Source organism: Hordeum vulgare, chromosome 3H, assembly GCF_904849725.1.
Source record: "Hordeum vulgare subsp. vulgare chromosome 3H, MorexV3_pseudomolecules_assembly, whole genome shotgun sequence".
Taxonomy (NCBI): Eukaryota; Viridiplantae; Streptophyta; class Magnoliopsida; order Poales; family Poaceae; genus Hordeum; species Hordeum vulgare.
In genome coordinates, this window is record NC_058520.1 from 17,509,295 (window position 1) to 17,526,021 (window position 16,727).

A 16,727-nucleotide genomic window follows, 5' to 3' on the forward strand; every position below is an offset into this window, starting at 1 on the left:
GCATTTTTGAACCATGAAAGGCCTGGTTTCCAATTGAGTTGTACCCTCTGTGTTCCTAAATATAAGTTTATTTTTTTTCCAATTAGACTACATATGAATCAAAATGAGTGAATCTACACTTTAAAATACGTCTACATACTTTTGAGTATTCAGTTATAAGTGTTCGATACTCAACAAGAAAATCTGATTAACTAAATTTGATCCTAAGACTTATGAGGGCCTATTTGTTGGATATGCATCAAATGTCCATGCTTAACATGTTCTCAATAAATCCACCTGATGTATTGATGAAATGGTAAATGTGAAGTTTGATGAAGATATATCATGTGAAGAAAATTGTTTCTAGTATTATAGGGGACGCGGCTCCTTCTCAAGCTATAAGAGCAACTCTAGCAGACCCCGCATCCCGTCAGCCTGCAAAACGCGTTTGCAGTTTGCGCAAAACCGTTTTTGCGGGCCGACACGGGCTGGCACAGATGCAGACCCCGCATAATGGACCCGTAAAAAAGTATTTTTTTGATAAAGGGCTTTGTTACTCAAGGAAAGTAAGTACATCCGGCCTCTGCATAGCTAAGATGCACACAACCGCAAGTCACCAAAAGAAGAATAAAAGAGCGTGCGACAAGTTACAAATGAAGAACTATCGCCACTCAAGGTAGCTCTATGCGTAGATCACGCGGCCACCCAGGTAAAAATATCCCTCGCCACCGCTTTCAGTCGTGCACACGCCTCCATAAAAAGGCCTCGATATTCCATCCGTTGTAAGATGGACCACGAACGGAGAATACCCGTGCATCGATAAAGAACCTGCAAACAGGTGAAATTTTTATCAGAAAAAATCTTGTCATTTCTACATAGCCAGAGCGACCATATTACGGCGAGCGCTCCTACCCTAAGAATGGTTTTAAGCTTATTATCTATCCCATTAAGCCAATTGCCAAAGATATTAGCAAGGGATGTGGGTTGATATAAGTTTGAAGCCATTTAGATAGTTGACCAGATAGAACGTGCAACCTTACAAGTGAAGAAAATGTGTTTTATTGTCTCATCATGAGTACATGAAACACACTTCATACTCCCTTGCCAGTTGCGCTTGGCAAGATTATCTTTCGTTAGGATGACACCTCTGCGAAGATACCATGCAAAGACTTTAATCTTTAGAGGTATCTTCATTTGCCATATTTTGTGATTATTATCGACTAGTATTTCAGGTTGGACAAGTGCCCTATACATAGAATCCACAGAGAATTTTCCATTCGTATTGAGATTTCATCGAAACTCGTCGTGACCTTGTAAGAGCTGCACTACTGCTAACCGTTCTAGCAAGGTATTCCAAGACACAAGTCTAGGACCGAGTAAGTCGCTCCTGAATGCCACATTAGGGGGTGACTCTTGCATGACCATGGCCAGCGTATCTCCCTTATGTCGCACAATGTTATATAGGGCCGGATATTGATCTCGGAGTGTGGCATTTCCTAGCCATCTATCCTCCCAAAATCTTATTTCCGACCCATCCTTAATCTTGAAAACCCCAAAGCGATAAAAATCTTTCTTTGTCGCCATGAGACCAGCCCAAAAATGTGAATCTCCAGGCTTCCAGATAACCTGAGATAACGCTTTTGTGCCGATGTATTTTTGCTTAAGGAGCGTTTGCCAAACACCATCCGATGTCAGTAGCTTATAGATCCACTTACCAAGGAGAGCAGAGTTCTTGACCTGAAGGTCATGAATACCTAAGCCCCCTTGGTCCTTCGGACGGCATACGACATTCCACTTGGTCAGTCAATACTTCTTTTTCTCGTTATCCCCTTGCCAAAAGAATCTCGATCAGAAATAATCCAATCTATGTAAGACTCCTTTAGGTAATTGAAAGAAAGATATCATATACAATACCATGTTGGTTAAAACTGAATTTATGAGTACCAATCTTCCACCTAGGGACTGTTGGGAATATGCCCTAGAGGCAATAATAAAATGGTTATTATCATATTTCCTTGTTCATGATAATCGTCTATTGTTCATGCTATAATTGTATTAACAGGAAACATTAATACATGTGTGAATAAATAGATCACAATGTGTCCCTAGCAAGCCTCTAGTTGGCTAGCTCGTTGGTCAATAGATGATCATGGTTTCCTGATCATGGGCATTAGATGTCATTGATAACGGGATCACATCATTGGGAGAATGATGTGATGGACAAGACCCAATCCTAAGCATAGCACTAGATCGTGTTGTTCGTATGCTAAAGCTTTTCTAATGTCAAGTATCTTTTCCTTCGACCGTGAGATTATGCAACTCCCGGATACCGTAGGAGTGCTTTGGGTGTATCAAACGTCACAACGTAACTGGGTGACTATAAAGGTGCACTACGGGTATCTCCGAAAGTGTCTGTTGGGTTGGTATGAATCGAGATCGGGATTTGTCACTCCGTGTGACGGAGAGGTATCTCTGGGCCCAATCGGTACAACATCATCATGAGCTCAATGTGACCAAGGAGTTAGTCACACGATGACGTGCTACGGAACGAGTAAAGATACTTACCGGTAACGATATTGAACAAGGTATAGGTATACCGGCGATCAAATCTCGGGCAAGTTCTATACCGACAGACAAAGGGAATCGTATACGGGATTGATTGAATCCTTGACATCGTGGTTCATCCGATGAGATCATCGTGGAGCAAGTGGGAGCCACCATGGGTATCCAGACCCCGCTGATGGTTATTGGCCAGAGAGGCGTCTCGGTCATGTGTGCCTGTCTCCCGAACCCGTAGGGTCTACACACTTAAGGTTCGATGACGCTAGGGTTATAGGGAATTGTTATATGAGGTTACCGAAAGTTGTTCGGAGTCCCGGATGAGATCCCGGACGTCACGAGGAGCTCCGGAATGGTCCGGAGCATTGTTCAAGAAATCGGTAACTGGTAGCTGCTCGGTCGGCTTGGGAGTAGCGATTAATCGGTGAATCGGCCTATTAACTGGATTAATCGATCGACCATTAAGCGGTAGATTAAACAGAAACTTGCCAACTTATATCTAAAAAATTTATGTATCATCCATAATTCCATGCAACTAGCTATGTTATATACCAAAATATTATATTGTAGGCATAAAAAATAGATAATAGGTAATATTAATAATCGTTATACATCTAAATATATAAAATCTCAAAATTCAAAATGAGCAATTAAACATTTAAACTTATCCATATACTTGCTAACAAACATCACGTAAGATACTACAGATAACAGCCAAAACCAACAGTTCCATCCATCCATCTACAAAATTGTAATTCCTAATCTACTAATATATGAATGCTGGATTCTCCACTAAGGTATGGGGGGAAGATGGTAGTACCTTGCCTGCTGGTAACGCCATTGAGGAAGAGATTGGGAAGCATCCTATGAGAGAGGATGGGGAGTGTCCAAGGGGGGTGGGGTCGAGGCAAGCGACTAGAATGGCAGAGCAACTAGATCTTGCAGGTGTAGTGTGGAGACTGGCACCGGTGAGAACACGACTAGCCACCAGCCAGGTTAGGAGGGAATGAAAGGAGCATGAGGAAGCACGAGGAGGGCCAAACCCTAGGTATTTAGTAGAAAGAGGGGGTGGGAGGCATTATGTGCCAAAATTTTGGGGTTCGTTTGCCCACCAGTTAATAGGCCAGTAGTGATTAATCCGTCTGGCAACTAATTAATCGGTATGACAACTCGTTAATCGGTCTAACTAGCCAATTAATCGGCATGGAAAGTTAACACGATGAATAGGTGTTATTCGATTCAGTCACCCTAAGAGTAGCGATTAACTGGCAAGTTAACTGGTTAATCGGACGAATTCTTGAACAATGGTCCGGAGGTAAAGATTGATATATAGGACGGATGGTTTCGGATACCGGAAGTGTTTCGGGCATCACTGGTAACGTACCGGGACCACCGGGACCATCGGAGGTGGCCCCGGGGGTCCACCGAAGGGGGGCAACGACCCCGGAAGGTAAGGTGGGCCAAGTGGGGAAGGGAACCAGCCCCTAGGTGGGCCGGTGCGCCTCCCCACTCAGCCCAATGCGTGGGGGAGAGAAAAGGGGGGGGGGCAAACCCTAAGCCAGGTGGGCCTAAGGCCCACCAGGTGGTGCGCCACCCCCTCCCCACCCTAGCCGCCGCCCCCCTTTCCCATCTGGTGGCCGCCGACCCCTAGGGAGGGAACCCTAGGGGTGGCGCAGCCCCTCCCCCTCCTCCTATAAATAGAGAGGGGTTTTGGCCCTTGGGAGACAGACTTCTCCCTCTCCCTCGGCGCAGCCCTGCCCTTCTTCCTCCTCCTCTCTGCCGGTGCTTGGCGAAGCCGTGCCAGGATACCTCGTCTCTCCATCGACACCATGCCGTCGTGCTGCTGGAGTTCTTCCCCAACCTCTCCCTCCTCCTTGCTGGATCAAGGTGCGGGAGACGTCACCGGGCTGCACGTGTGTTGAACGCGGAGGTGCCGTAGTTCGGTACTAGATCGGAATCGCTGCGAGTACGACTCCATCAACCGCGTTCTAGCAACGCTTCCGCTTAGCGATCTTCAAAGGTATGAAGATGCTCTCACCCCTCTCTCGTTGCTGGTCTCTCCATAGGAAGATCTGAATATGCGCAGGAAATTTTTGAATTTATGCTACGTTACCCAACAGTGGCATCCGAGCCAGGTTTTCCACGCGTAGATTCTATGCACGAGTAGAACACAAAAGTTGTGGGCGATGATTTGTCAATTTGCTTGTCGCTACTAGTCTTATTCTTTTCCGGCGGTATTGTGGGATGAAGCGGCCCGGACCGACTTTACACGTACGCTTACGTGAGACTGGTTCCACCGACAGACATGCACACCGTGCATAAATGTGGCTAGCGGGTGTCTGTCTCTCCTACTCTAGTCGGATTGGATTTGATGAAAAGGGTCCTTATGAAGGGTAAATAGCTTTGGCATATCATCGTTGTGGCTGTCACGTAGGTAAGAAGGTATTCTTGCTAGAAACCCAAATCAGCCACGTAAAACTTGCAACAACAATTAGAGCACGTCTAACTTGTTTTTGCAGGGTTTGACATGTGATGTGATATGGCCAAAGTTGTGATGTTGCATGTATGATGTATGAGATGATCATGTTATTGTAATAGGTTTCACGACTTGCATGTCGATGAGTAGGACAACCGGCAGGAGCCATATGAGTTGTCTTAATTTATTGTATGAGATGCAACGCCATGTGCTTACTAATTTTACTTCATTGCTAACGGTTAGCTATAGTAGTAGTGATAGTAGTAGTTGGCGTGACGACTTCACGGAGACACGATGATGGAGATCATGGTGTCACGCCGGTGACGATGATGATCATGCGATGCCTGAAGATGGAGATCGAAAGGGCGAAGATGATAATGGCCATATCATGTCACTATATGATTGCATTGTGATGTTTATCATGTTTTACATCTTATTGCTTAGAACGACGGTAGCATAATAAGATGATCCCTCTTAAAATTTCGAGAACGTATTCCCCTAAGTGTGCACCGTTGCGAAGGTTCGTTGTCTCGAAGCACCACGTGATGATCGGGTGTGATAGATTCTAACGTTCGCATACAACGGGTGTAAGCCAGATTTACATACGCGAAACACCTAGGTTGACTCGACGAGCTTAGCATGTACAGACATGACCTTGAATACAAGAGACCGAAAGGTCGAACATGAGTCGTATGGTTGAATACGATCAGCATGAAGTTGCTCACCATGGTGACTAGTCCGTCTCACGTGATGATCGGACACGGATTAGTCAACATGGATCATGTATCACTTAGATGACTAGAGGGATGTCGATTTAAGTGGGAGTTCATACTTAATTTGATTAAATGAACTTAATTGTCATGAACTTAGTCTAAAAGTTGTCTTTATAAATATTGTAGATGGCCAACGTCAACATCAATTTCAACGCATTCCTAGAGAAAAACAAGCTGAAAGATGATGGTAGCAACTATGCGGACTGGGTTCGCAACTTGAAGCTCATCCTTGAAGCAGCCAAAAAGGCTTATGTCCTTGATGCGCCGCTAGGTGACCCTCCCGCTCCCGTAGCAGCCCAGGACATTCTGAACGTCTGGCAAACGCGGAGTGATGACTACTCTCTGGTTAGGTGTGGCATGTTATACAGTTTAGAAACGGGGCTCCAAAGGCGTTTTGAGCAACACGGGGCATATGAGATGTTCCAGGAGCTGAAGCTAGTTTTTCAAGCTCATGCCCGTGTCGAGAGATATGAAGTCTCCGACAAGTTCTTTAGTTGTAAGATGGAGGAGAACAGTTGTGTCAGTGAGCACATACTCAAAATGTCTGGGTTACACGGTCGTCTGACTTCACTTGGAGTCGAACTTCCGGATGATGCTATAATTGACAGAATCCTCCAGTCTCTCCTACCAAGCTACAAAGGCTTTGTGCTTAACTACAACATGCAAGGGATGGAGAAGACCATTCCCGAGTTGTACTCGATGCTCAAGTCTGCAGAAGTAGAAATCAAGAAAGAGCATCAAGTGTTGATGGTCAACAAGACCACTAGTTTCAAGAAAGGCAAGGGTAAGAAGAACTTCAAGAAAGACGGCAAAGCTGTTGCCGCGCCCGGTAAGCCAGATGCCGGGAAGAAGAAAAAGAATGGACCCAAGCCTGAGACTGAGTGCTTCTATTGCAAGGGAAAAGGTCACTGGAAGCGGAACTGCCCCAAATACTTAGCAGACAAGAAGGCCGGCAACGTTAAAGGTATATGTGATATACATGTTATTAATGTGTACCTTACCAGCGCTCGTAGTAGCTCCTGGGTATTTGATACCAGTGTTGTTGCTCACATTTGCAACTCAAAGCAGGAACTGCGGAATAAGCGGAGACTGGCCAAGGACGAGGTGACGATGCGCGTGGGGAATGGTTCCAAAGTCGATGTGATCGCCGTCAGCACGCTACCTCTACATCTACCGTCGGGATTAGTTTTAAACCTTAATAATTGTTATTTAGTACCATCTTTGAGCATGAATATTGTATCAGGGTCTTGCTTAATGCGAGACAGCTACTCATTTAAGTCAGAGAATAATGGTTGTTCTATTTATATGAGTGATATGTTTTATGGTCATGCTCCGCTGGTGAATGGTTTATTCTTGATGAATCTCGATCGTGATGTTACACATATTCATAGTGTGAGTACCAAAAGATGTAAAGTTGATAATGATACTCCCACATACTTGTGGCACTGCCGCCTTGGTCATATCGGCGTTAAGCGCATGGAGAAGCTCCATACTGATGGACTATTAGAGTCTCTTGACTTTGAATCATTTGACACATGCGAACCGTGCCTCATGGGCAAGATGACTAAGACTCCATTCTCAGGAATAATGGAGAGAGCAACCGACTTATTGGAAATAATACATACTGATGTATGTGGTCCAATGAACGTTGAAGATTGCGGTGGCTATCGTTATGTTCTCACTCTCACCGATGATTTGAGTAGGTATGGGTATATCTACTTGATGAAGCACAAATCTGAGACATTTGAAAAGTTCAAGGAATTTCAGAGTGAGGTCGAGAATCAACGTGACAGAAAAAATTAAGTATCTACGATCTGATCGTGGATGAGAATATTTGAGTCACGAGTTTGGCACACACCTAAGGAAGTGTGGAATCGTTTCACAACTGACGCCTCCTGGCACACCGCAACGCAACGGAGTGTCTGAACGTCGTAATCGCACTTTATTAGATATGGTACGATCTATGATGTCTCTTACCGACTTACCGCTATCATTTTGGGGACACGCATTAGAAACTGCAGCATTCACTTTAAATAGGGCACCGTCAAAATCCGTTGAGACGACACCGTATGAACTATGGTTTGGCAAGAAACCTAAGTTCTAGTTTCCTAAAGTTTGGGGCTGCGATGCTTATGTGAAGAAACTTCAACCAGAAAAGCTCGAACCCAAAGCGGAGAAATGCGTATTCATAGGATACCCTAAGGAAACTATTGGTTATACCTTCTATCTTAGATCCGAAGGTAAGACCTTTGTTGCCAAGAACGGATCCTTTCTAGAGAAAGAGTTTCTCTCGAAAGAAGTAAGTGGGAGGAAGGTAGAACTTGATGAGGTAATTACACCCCCTCTCGAACAGGATAGTAGCGCAGCGCGGGAAGTTGTTCCTGTGGCGCCTACACCAACTGAAGAGGAAGTTAATGATGATGATCATGAAGCTTCGGATCAAGTTACTACTGAACCGCGAAGTTCCACAAGGGCACGCTCCGCACCAGAGTGGTACGGCAACCCTGTGATGGAAATCATGTTGTTAGACAACGGTGAACCTTCGAACTATGAAGAAGCGATGGCGGGCCCGGATTCCAACAAATGGCTTGAGGCTATGAAATCCGAGATAGGATCCATGTATGAGAACAAAGTATGGACTTTGGTGGACTTGCCCGATGACCGGCGAGCCATAGAAAATAAATGGATCTTCAAGAAGAAGACTGATGCAAACGGTAATGTAACCGTTTACAAAGCTCGACTTGTCGCAAAGGCTTTTCGACAAATTCAAGGAGTTGACTACGAAGAGACTTTCTCTCCCGTAGCGAAGCTGAAATCAGTCCGAATCATGTTAGCAATTGCCACCTTTTATGATTATGAAATTTGGCAAATGGACGTCAAAACAACGTTCCTTAACGGGAACCTTAAGGAAGAGTTGTATATGATGCAACCAGAAGGTTTTGTCGACCCTAAGGGTGCTAACAAAGTGTGCAAGCTCCAGCGCTCCATCTATGGGCTGGTGCAAGCATCTCGGAGTTGGAACATTCGCTTTAATGAGGTGATTAAAGCGTTTGGGTTCATACAGGTTTACGGAGAAGCCTGTCTGTACAAGAAAGTGAGTGGGAGCTCTGTAGCTTTCCTCATACTATATGTGGATGACATATTATTGATGGGGAATAATATAGAGATGTTGGAGAGCATAAATGCCTATTTGAACAAAAGTTTTTCAATGAAGGACCTTGGAGAAGCTGCATACATATTCGGCATCAAGATCTATAGAGATAGATCAAGACGCATCATAGGTCTTTCGCAAAGTACATACCTTGACAAGATATTGAAGAAGTTCAATATGGAAAACTCAAAGAAAGGGTTCTTGCCAGTTTTGCAAGGTGTGAGATTGAGTAAGACTCAGTCGCCGACCACGGCAGCAGATAGAGAGAAGATGAGTTCTGTCCCCTACGCATCAGCCGTGGGCTCTTTAATGTATGCCATGCTGTGTACCAGACCTGATATAAACCTTGCCATAAGCTTGGTAGGGAGGTACCAAAGTGATCCCGGTATGGAACACTGGACAGCGGTCAAGAATATCCTTAAGTACCTGAAAAGGACTAAGGAAATGTTTCTCGTTTATGGAGGTGACGAAGAGCTCGTCGTAAAGGGTTACGTCGACGCTAGCTTCGACACAGATCCGGATGACTCTAAGTCACAGACCAGATACGTATATGTGTTGGATGGTGGGGCAGTGAGCTGGTGTAGCAGCAAGCAAGAAGTCGTGGCAGCATCTACATGTGAAGCGGAGTACATAGCTGCTTCAGAAGCGGCTCATGAAGGAATTTGGATGAAGGAGCTCATCATCGACCTTGGAGTGGTTCCAAGCGCGTCGGGTCCAATGACACTCTTCTGTGATAACACTGGGGCCATTGCCATAGCCAAGGAGCCCAGGTTTCACCGGAAGACGAAGCACATCAAACGCCGCTACAACTCCATCCAGGACCATGTCCAGAGTGGAGTGATAGATATTTGTAAAGTACACACGGATCTGAATATTGCAGACCCGCTGACTAAACCTCTTCCACGAGCAAAACATGATCAACACCATAATGCTATGGGTGTTCGATACATCACAATGTAACTAGATTATTGACTCCAGTGCAAGTGGGAGACTGTTGGAAATATGCCCTAGAGGCAATAATAAAATGGCTATTATCATATTTCCTTGTTCATGATAATCGTCTATTGTTCATGCTATAATTGTATTAACAGGAAACAGTAATACATGTGTGAATAAATAGATCACAATGTGTCCCTAGCAAGCCTCTAGTTGGCTAGCTCGTTGGTCAATAGATGATCATGGTTTCCTGATCATGGGCATTAGATGTCATTGATAACGGGATCACATCATTGGGAGAATGATGTGATGGACAAGACCCAATCCTAAGCATAGCACTAGATCGTATTGTCCGTATGCTAAAGCTTTTCTAATGTCAAGTATCTTTTCCTTCGACCGTGAGATTGTGAACTCCCGGATACCGTAGGAGTGCTTTGGGTGTATCAAACGTCACAACGTAACTGTGTCACTATAAAGGTGCACTACGGGTATCTCCGAAAGTGTCTGTTAGGTTGGTACGAATCGAGATCGGGATTTGTCACTCCATGTGACGGGGAGGTATCTCTGGGCCCACTCGGTAGAACATCATCATGAGCTCAATGTGACTAAGGAGTTAGTCACACGATGACGTGCTACGGAACGAGTAAAGAGACTTACCGGTAACGAGATTGAACAAGGTATAGGTATACCGACGATCGAATCTTGGGCAAGTTCTATACCGACAGACAAAGGGAATCGAATACGGGATTGATTGAATCCTTGACATCGTGGTTCATCCGATGAGATCATCGTGGAGCAAGTGGGAGCCACCATGGGTATCCAGACCCCGCTGATGGTTATTGGCCGGAGAGGCGTCTCGGTCATGTCTGCCTGTCTCCCGAACCCGTAGGGTCTACACACTTAAGGTTCGATGATGCTAGGGTTATAGGGAATTGTTATACGAGGTTACCGAAAGTTGTTCGGAGTCCCGGATGAGATCCCGGACGTCACGAGGAGCTCCGGAATGGTATGGAGGTAAAGATTGATATATAGGACGGATGGTTTCGGATACCGGAAGTGTTTTGGGCATCACCGGTAACGTACCGGGACCACCGGGACCACCGGAGGTGGCCCCGGGGGTCCATCGAAGGGGGGCAACGACCCCGGGAGGTAAGGTGGGCCAAGTGGGGAAGGGAACCAGCCCCTAGGTGGGCTGGTGCGCCTCCCCACTCAGCCCAATGCGTGGGGGAGAGAAAAGGGGGGCAAACCCTAAGCTAGGTGGGCCTAAGGCCCACCAGGTGGTGCGCCACCCCCTCCCCACCCTAGCCGCCGCCCCCCTTTCCCATCTGGTGGCCGCCGACCCCTAGGGAGGAAACCCTAGGGGTGGCGCAGCCCCTCCCCCTCCTCCTATAAATAGAGAGGGGTTTTGGCCCTTGGGAGACAGACTTCTCCCTCTCCCTCGGCGCAGCCCTGCCCTTCTTCCTCCTCCTCTCTGCCGGTGCTTGGCGAAGCCCTGCCGGGAGACCTCGTCTCTCCATCGAAACCACGCCGTTGTACTGCTGGAGTTCTTCCCCAACCTCTCCCTCCTCCTTGCTGGATCGAGGTGCGGGAGACGTCACCGGGCTGCACGTGTGTTGAACGCGGAGGTGCCGTAGTTCGGCACTAGATCGGAATTGCTGCGAGTACGACTCCATCAACCGCGTTCTAGCAACGCTTCCTCTTAGCGATCTTCAAAGGTATGAAGATGCTCTTACCCCTCTCTCATTGCTGGTCTCTCAATAGGAAGATCTGAATATGCGTAGGAAAATTTTGTATTTATGCTACGTTACCCTATAGGGACAACAACTTCCCCTTCCAGCTAGCTAGCCTTATTTGCAAACGTTCTTCGACGTGCTTCCATTCCGCATTCGTCAATCTCCTATAATGTATCGGTATCCCCAAATACTTAAATAGGAAATTGACCTTGCTCGCATCCGAATATCTCGGCGTATTGAGCTGCTGCATCCCGGGCCTCGCCGAAACAAAACAATTCACTTTTATGGAAATTAATCTTCAATCCGGATAACTGCTCGAATGCTGATAATATTAATTTCAGATTCACTGCTTTATCTAGATCATGTTCCATAAAAAGAATTGTGTCGTCCGCATATTGAAGAATAGATAATCCCCCATCCACTATGTGTGGGACTACTCCCTCAATTTGGCCGTCTAGCTTCGCGCGTTCAATCATGATCGCTAACATATCCGCCACAATATTAAATAATATGGGCGATAAAGGATCACCTTGTCTTAACCCCTTTTTGGTTTGGAAGAAGCGTCCGATTTCATCATTGACGTTGACGGCAACACTTCCTCCCGAAACACAACTATGGATCAAAGCACACCACTCCTCCGAAAAACCTTTCATTCTCAGAGTTTGTTGGAGGAACGACCACTTCACTTTATCATAAGCCTTTTCAAAATCAATTTTGAAAATGACTCCGTTAAGCTTTTTAGTGTGCATCTCATGGACGGTTTCGAGAAGTACGACGACACCATCCAATATATTCCTACCTTGCATAAAAGCAGTTTGTGTAGGTTTGACCACATGATCAGCCACCGAGTTTATCCTAATGGTTGCGACTTTCGTGAAAATTTTGAAGCTAACATTAAGGAGGCATATCGGTCTATACTATTGTATCCTTTCTGCCTCCAAAACTTTAGGCAACAAAACAATTTCCCCAAAGTTCAGACGAAACAATTCAAGTTGTCCAACCTGCCAACATTGGAACAACTCAAAAAGATCCGACTTAATCACATCCCAAAAGTGCTGATAAAACTCAGCGGGAAAGCCATCTGGCCCAGGTGCCTTATTACGCTCCATCTGAAAAACCGCCGTTTTAATCTCCTCTTCGGTGAAGGAAGCATTCAAAAGGGTGTTTTCCTCGTTAGAGACCTGAGCTATGTCATCCGTTCGAGTCTCATCCATGGACAAAACATCATCTGCTGGAGCACCGAACAACCCTTTGTAATAGCTTGTAATATAAGCCTTGAGTCGTTCCTGACCCTCAATCATCCCTTCATCCCGATTTAGGACGTGAATACTTTTTTTCCTATGTCTGCCATTGGCAACATTCTGGAAATACTTCGTATTTGCATCTCCCTTCAGGATGAAGTTAGATTTTGATCTTTGGTACCATCTGAGTTCTTCCTCACGCAGCATTCGTGCCACCTCCGCATTGGCTTGGCTTTTAAGCTCAATTTCATGCGTGGTTAGCACTCGTGTCTCTGTAGCTCGGTCAAGCTTGTCAATGGTGGTACACATGCGCTCTTTTTCTTTTTTTAAATCCCGGCTATGTGTCTAGCCCATCCACGAAGATGTTTACGCAAATTACGAATTTTAACGCTCCATCTTCGAATGGGGCTAGTTCCCGGAACCGGAGCAGACCACACTCTTTTAACCATGTCATCAAAACCATCACGCAACAACCATCCCAACTCAAATTTGAAGCGGTGTTGCATGTTTGGTTTCAATGTGTCGGTTGATAAGAGTAGAGGGGCATGATCCGATAAATCCTCGATACGTTCCAGGGCGCGTACTGTTACTAATGGGTATTTGTCTTCCCAATCAGTACTCATCAGTACACGATCCAGTTTCTCGTATGTTGGCTCAGGTAGACTATTCGCCCATGTGAACCGTCTACCTGTCATATGTACCTCTCTTAAGTCCAAACTATCAATGACAACATTGAACAAGAAAGGCCAATGATTATCGAATCTACCTTTACTTTTCTCATACGGGTACCTTAGCATATTAAAGTCTCCTCCTATTAGAATAGGATGAGGATCATTATTAGCTAGGTCTACCATCTCCCGGAGAAAAGCAGCTTTTCGCTCCTCCCGAGCAGCACCATATACGGCGACTAAACTCCATATGAAGTTGTCCGCTTTGTTACGAACGTGGAATTTTATGTGAAATTCCCCACTCGTATAAGCTAACAGTTCCATGGAGTCTGAAAGTACACCGAGTAAGATGGCGCCAGATCTTCCACGAGGAGGGATCGAGTGCCAAGTAAAGTCCATCCCGCATGAAAGGCGATCTAGGACACTCACTGGAAAATCCCTCCTTCCGGTTTCGGAGACAGCCAAAAAATCTAATTTATGATCCCGAACATATTGGGCAATATTCAAATGTTTAGCCAAGTCACCAAGACCTCTGCTATTCATGAAGATGTCGTTCATTGGGAAACAATTGGACATTTTGGCTGTTTCTCGAACTTTCTTACTTTTTTATTCTTTTTGTCTCTGGCGGTTTTGGATTTTTGGCCGGAGGCATGTAGATCATAAATAGATCCTAGCTCGTCCTCATCCGATCCCATCTCCATCACCTCTCCCACAAGATGTGATAGAAGTTGTCCATCAATAGTGGCATTCGCTTCTTCCTCATCTAAGTAGGTGGTAACCGACCTACTAGATGCACCCGGATAAACCTTTAATCGGTCATACTCCATATGCTTCCAAGCGTTGGTCGAGATAGTGATTTCATGTTCATTTTTACCTAAGTTGACACCTACTTTGTTTAAGTTGGAAGCTAACTTGGCAGATGAATAAGATAAAAATGAATTCTTAGCATTAGACGTACCCATTGTTGACGGTTCCGGTAACTCCGCCTTGCGCCTCATCGCCTTGGATAACGCGTTCTCATCTGTCGCCGATGAGCCATCCGCTGCCACGGGGTGTCGCATGCTACGCCTGGGTGGGGGTTTAGGCTGATCCCCACGCCTAAGGCCTTGAGTCGCTGCGGGAGGGGGTGTTGTTGGTGGAGAACCCCCCTCGACCACAACGTTCGGAGCCGAGACGTCGTCCGCCGCTGCAGCCTTTGGGCGCCTCATCGGTGAAGACGACTCAGTGGAACCCATCAGCTTCGAGTCAACCTGCGACGGACGCTCCAAGGGAGAAGGCAAAGTTGATGTCGCAGCCGTCTCCAGCCTCGGAGTATATTCGCGGAATATGCTTTTTTACAGATCGGCTTCTGCGGGTTCTAATCTGGCGCAGCTCCTCCCGGCCCGTAAAACTTAGATTTGCAACTTAAATTGATCTAGCACGATGCTTTTCTTTGCTTTTGCAACAACATTGGATACAAAAGATATCACCAATTCTTGGCTAGAATAGCAAAACCAAAGAAAACAAAAACCACAAGTATGCATTTCAGAAGATTTCCAACTTTCATAACTGCTCCCACTAGTTGAATTAATATCTTCTTCATGCACTCATTACTGATCTGCGGATTCTTGATCTTGCTTTCTTCATCCTTCATCTTTGGTTTCAAAGAAGTAGACGTTGCTTCCCCTCTATTTGCGCATGCAGCCGCATCATTGCCTTCGATTGTACTAAGGAGTGCACTAACATCTATTAAGTTTCTTTATATCAACAAATCAATGTATTGGCCTTCCCAAAACCAAAATGAGCATCCATCGTCCTACACAAAAGAATGAGCAAGCTCGGAGCGAGCTACCGCAATTGAACTAAAGAATGAGCTATGAAACGAGCTACCGCAAGTGCACGTACCCCGTCGTTTTCGCATTTGTAGAACACCCATCCGGGGTGTGTCGGCGTGCCCGAAGTTAGCCGCAGCACTTGGCGCTGGCAGTCGTCGCATTCATGAGCGACATCGGCATGCCACAAAGACGCTGCGCGAGCGCCGATCCCGATGGATGGACGGACGAGTCTATGCCTGCAAACCTTCGGCGGCGGCGGGCAGACGAACCCGTGCCTGCATGCAGCGATGCGACCTTGCCTGGGCTGCGGGAGAGGCTCCCCGACCACTCCATCGCCTCGGGCGGCAACCGACGGCCGGAAGAAAGACAAATCCGATGATGAAGTGCCGCAGATCTGCAAATCCGGCGGCCCTCCAACGAAGGAGGGAAGGGAGGGGAGGCCTCGTGCGCGTGGCGGCCTTTCGGCGTGCTCCTGCCGGCTGCTGTCGCCGGAATCTTGGGCAGCGGCCGGCGGCGGCGCGAGGGGAGAGAGGAGAGGTGGTTGGTGGGAGAAAGCGCGGGATGAAATGTCCCCCACCAACCGCTTCCGAATATATGCAGGGCACCGCAGCCGCGAGGGGGAAACCGACGTTTTCCAGGGTTGGGGACGGGGATTTGCCGCGCCCTTTAAAAAATTTTGCGGGCAGGGGCGGACTGCGGGGTCTGATCGGGCTGGCTTTTCCGCCCCGACCCGCATTTTAGCGATTATTTTGCGGGTGAGGGCGGGATACGGGTTCTGCTAGAGTTGCTCTAAGGACTATGGGATAAAGCCACATTCGTCCACGGGAAGAAAGAGTAAGAGCCCCTCTTATGGATTCTCCATAAGTGAAGTCATCAGCCCCACCACAAGTGCAAGATGCTACGGGAGATCATATATATATATATATATATATACTAATAAATCACCTATTGCTTCTGTGGTACGTCATTAAATTTGCTCATAAAGTTTGCCAAAATTACCCACTATGCCACCCGTAAGTTATAATACCGGTTCGTTTCTTTCTAAAGTCATCAGCGTCCGACATAATTATGTAGGATGTTATCTCATTATTAACAATTGTTCCGCCAGTAGCCTATTGGTTGGAGCCTTGCGCTCCCATTCACCCAACCTGAGTTCGATCCCCACTGCTCCCCCTTTTTCTTTCTTTTCTCCTGATCTCATGTGAGCGTAAGATAGAACAGCCTCGCCCAAGCCAAGCCATTTTCTTCTTATTTTTTTTGGCAGATTCAAGTATTTTAAAAAATATTCATATTTTTCAAATGCTAACTTGAAATTTAGAAAGTTCTATACGAAAATCACTGAAAAATGTGTACATTCTAGATATGATATTATCTTGCATGATAATCATTTTAAAAAT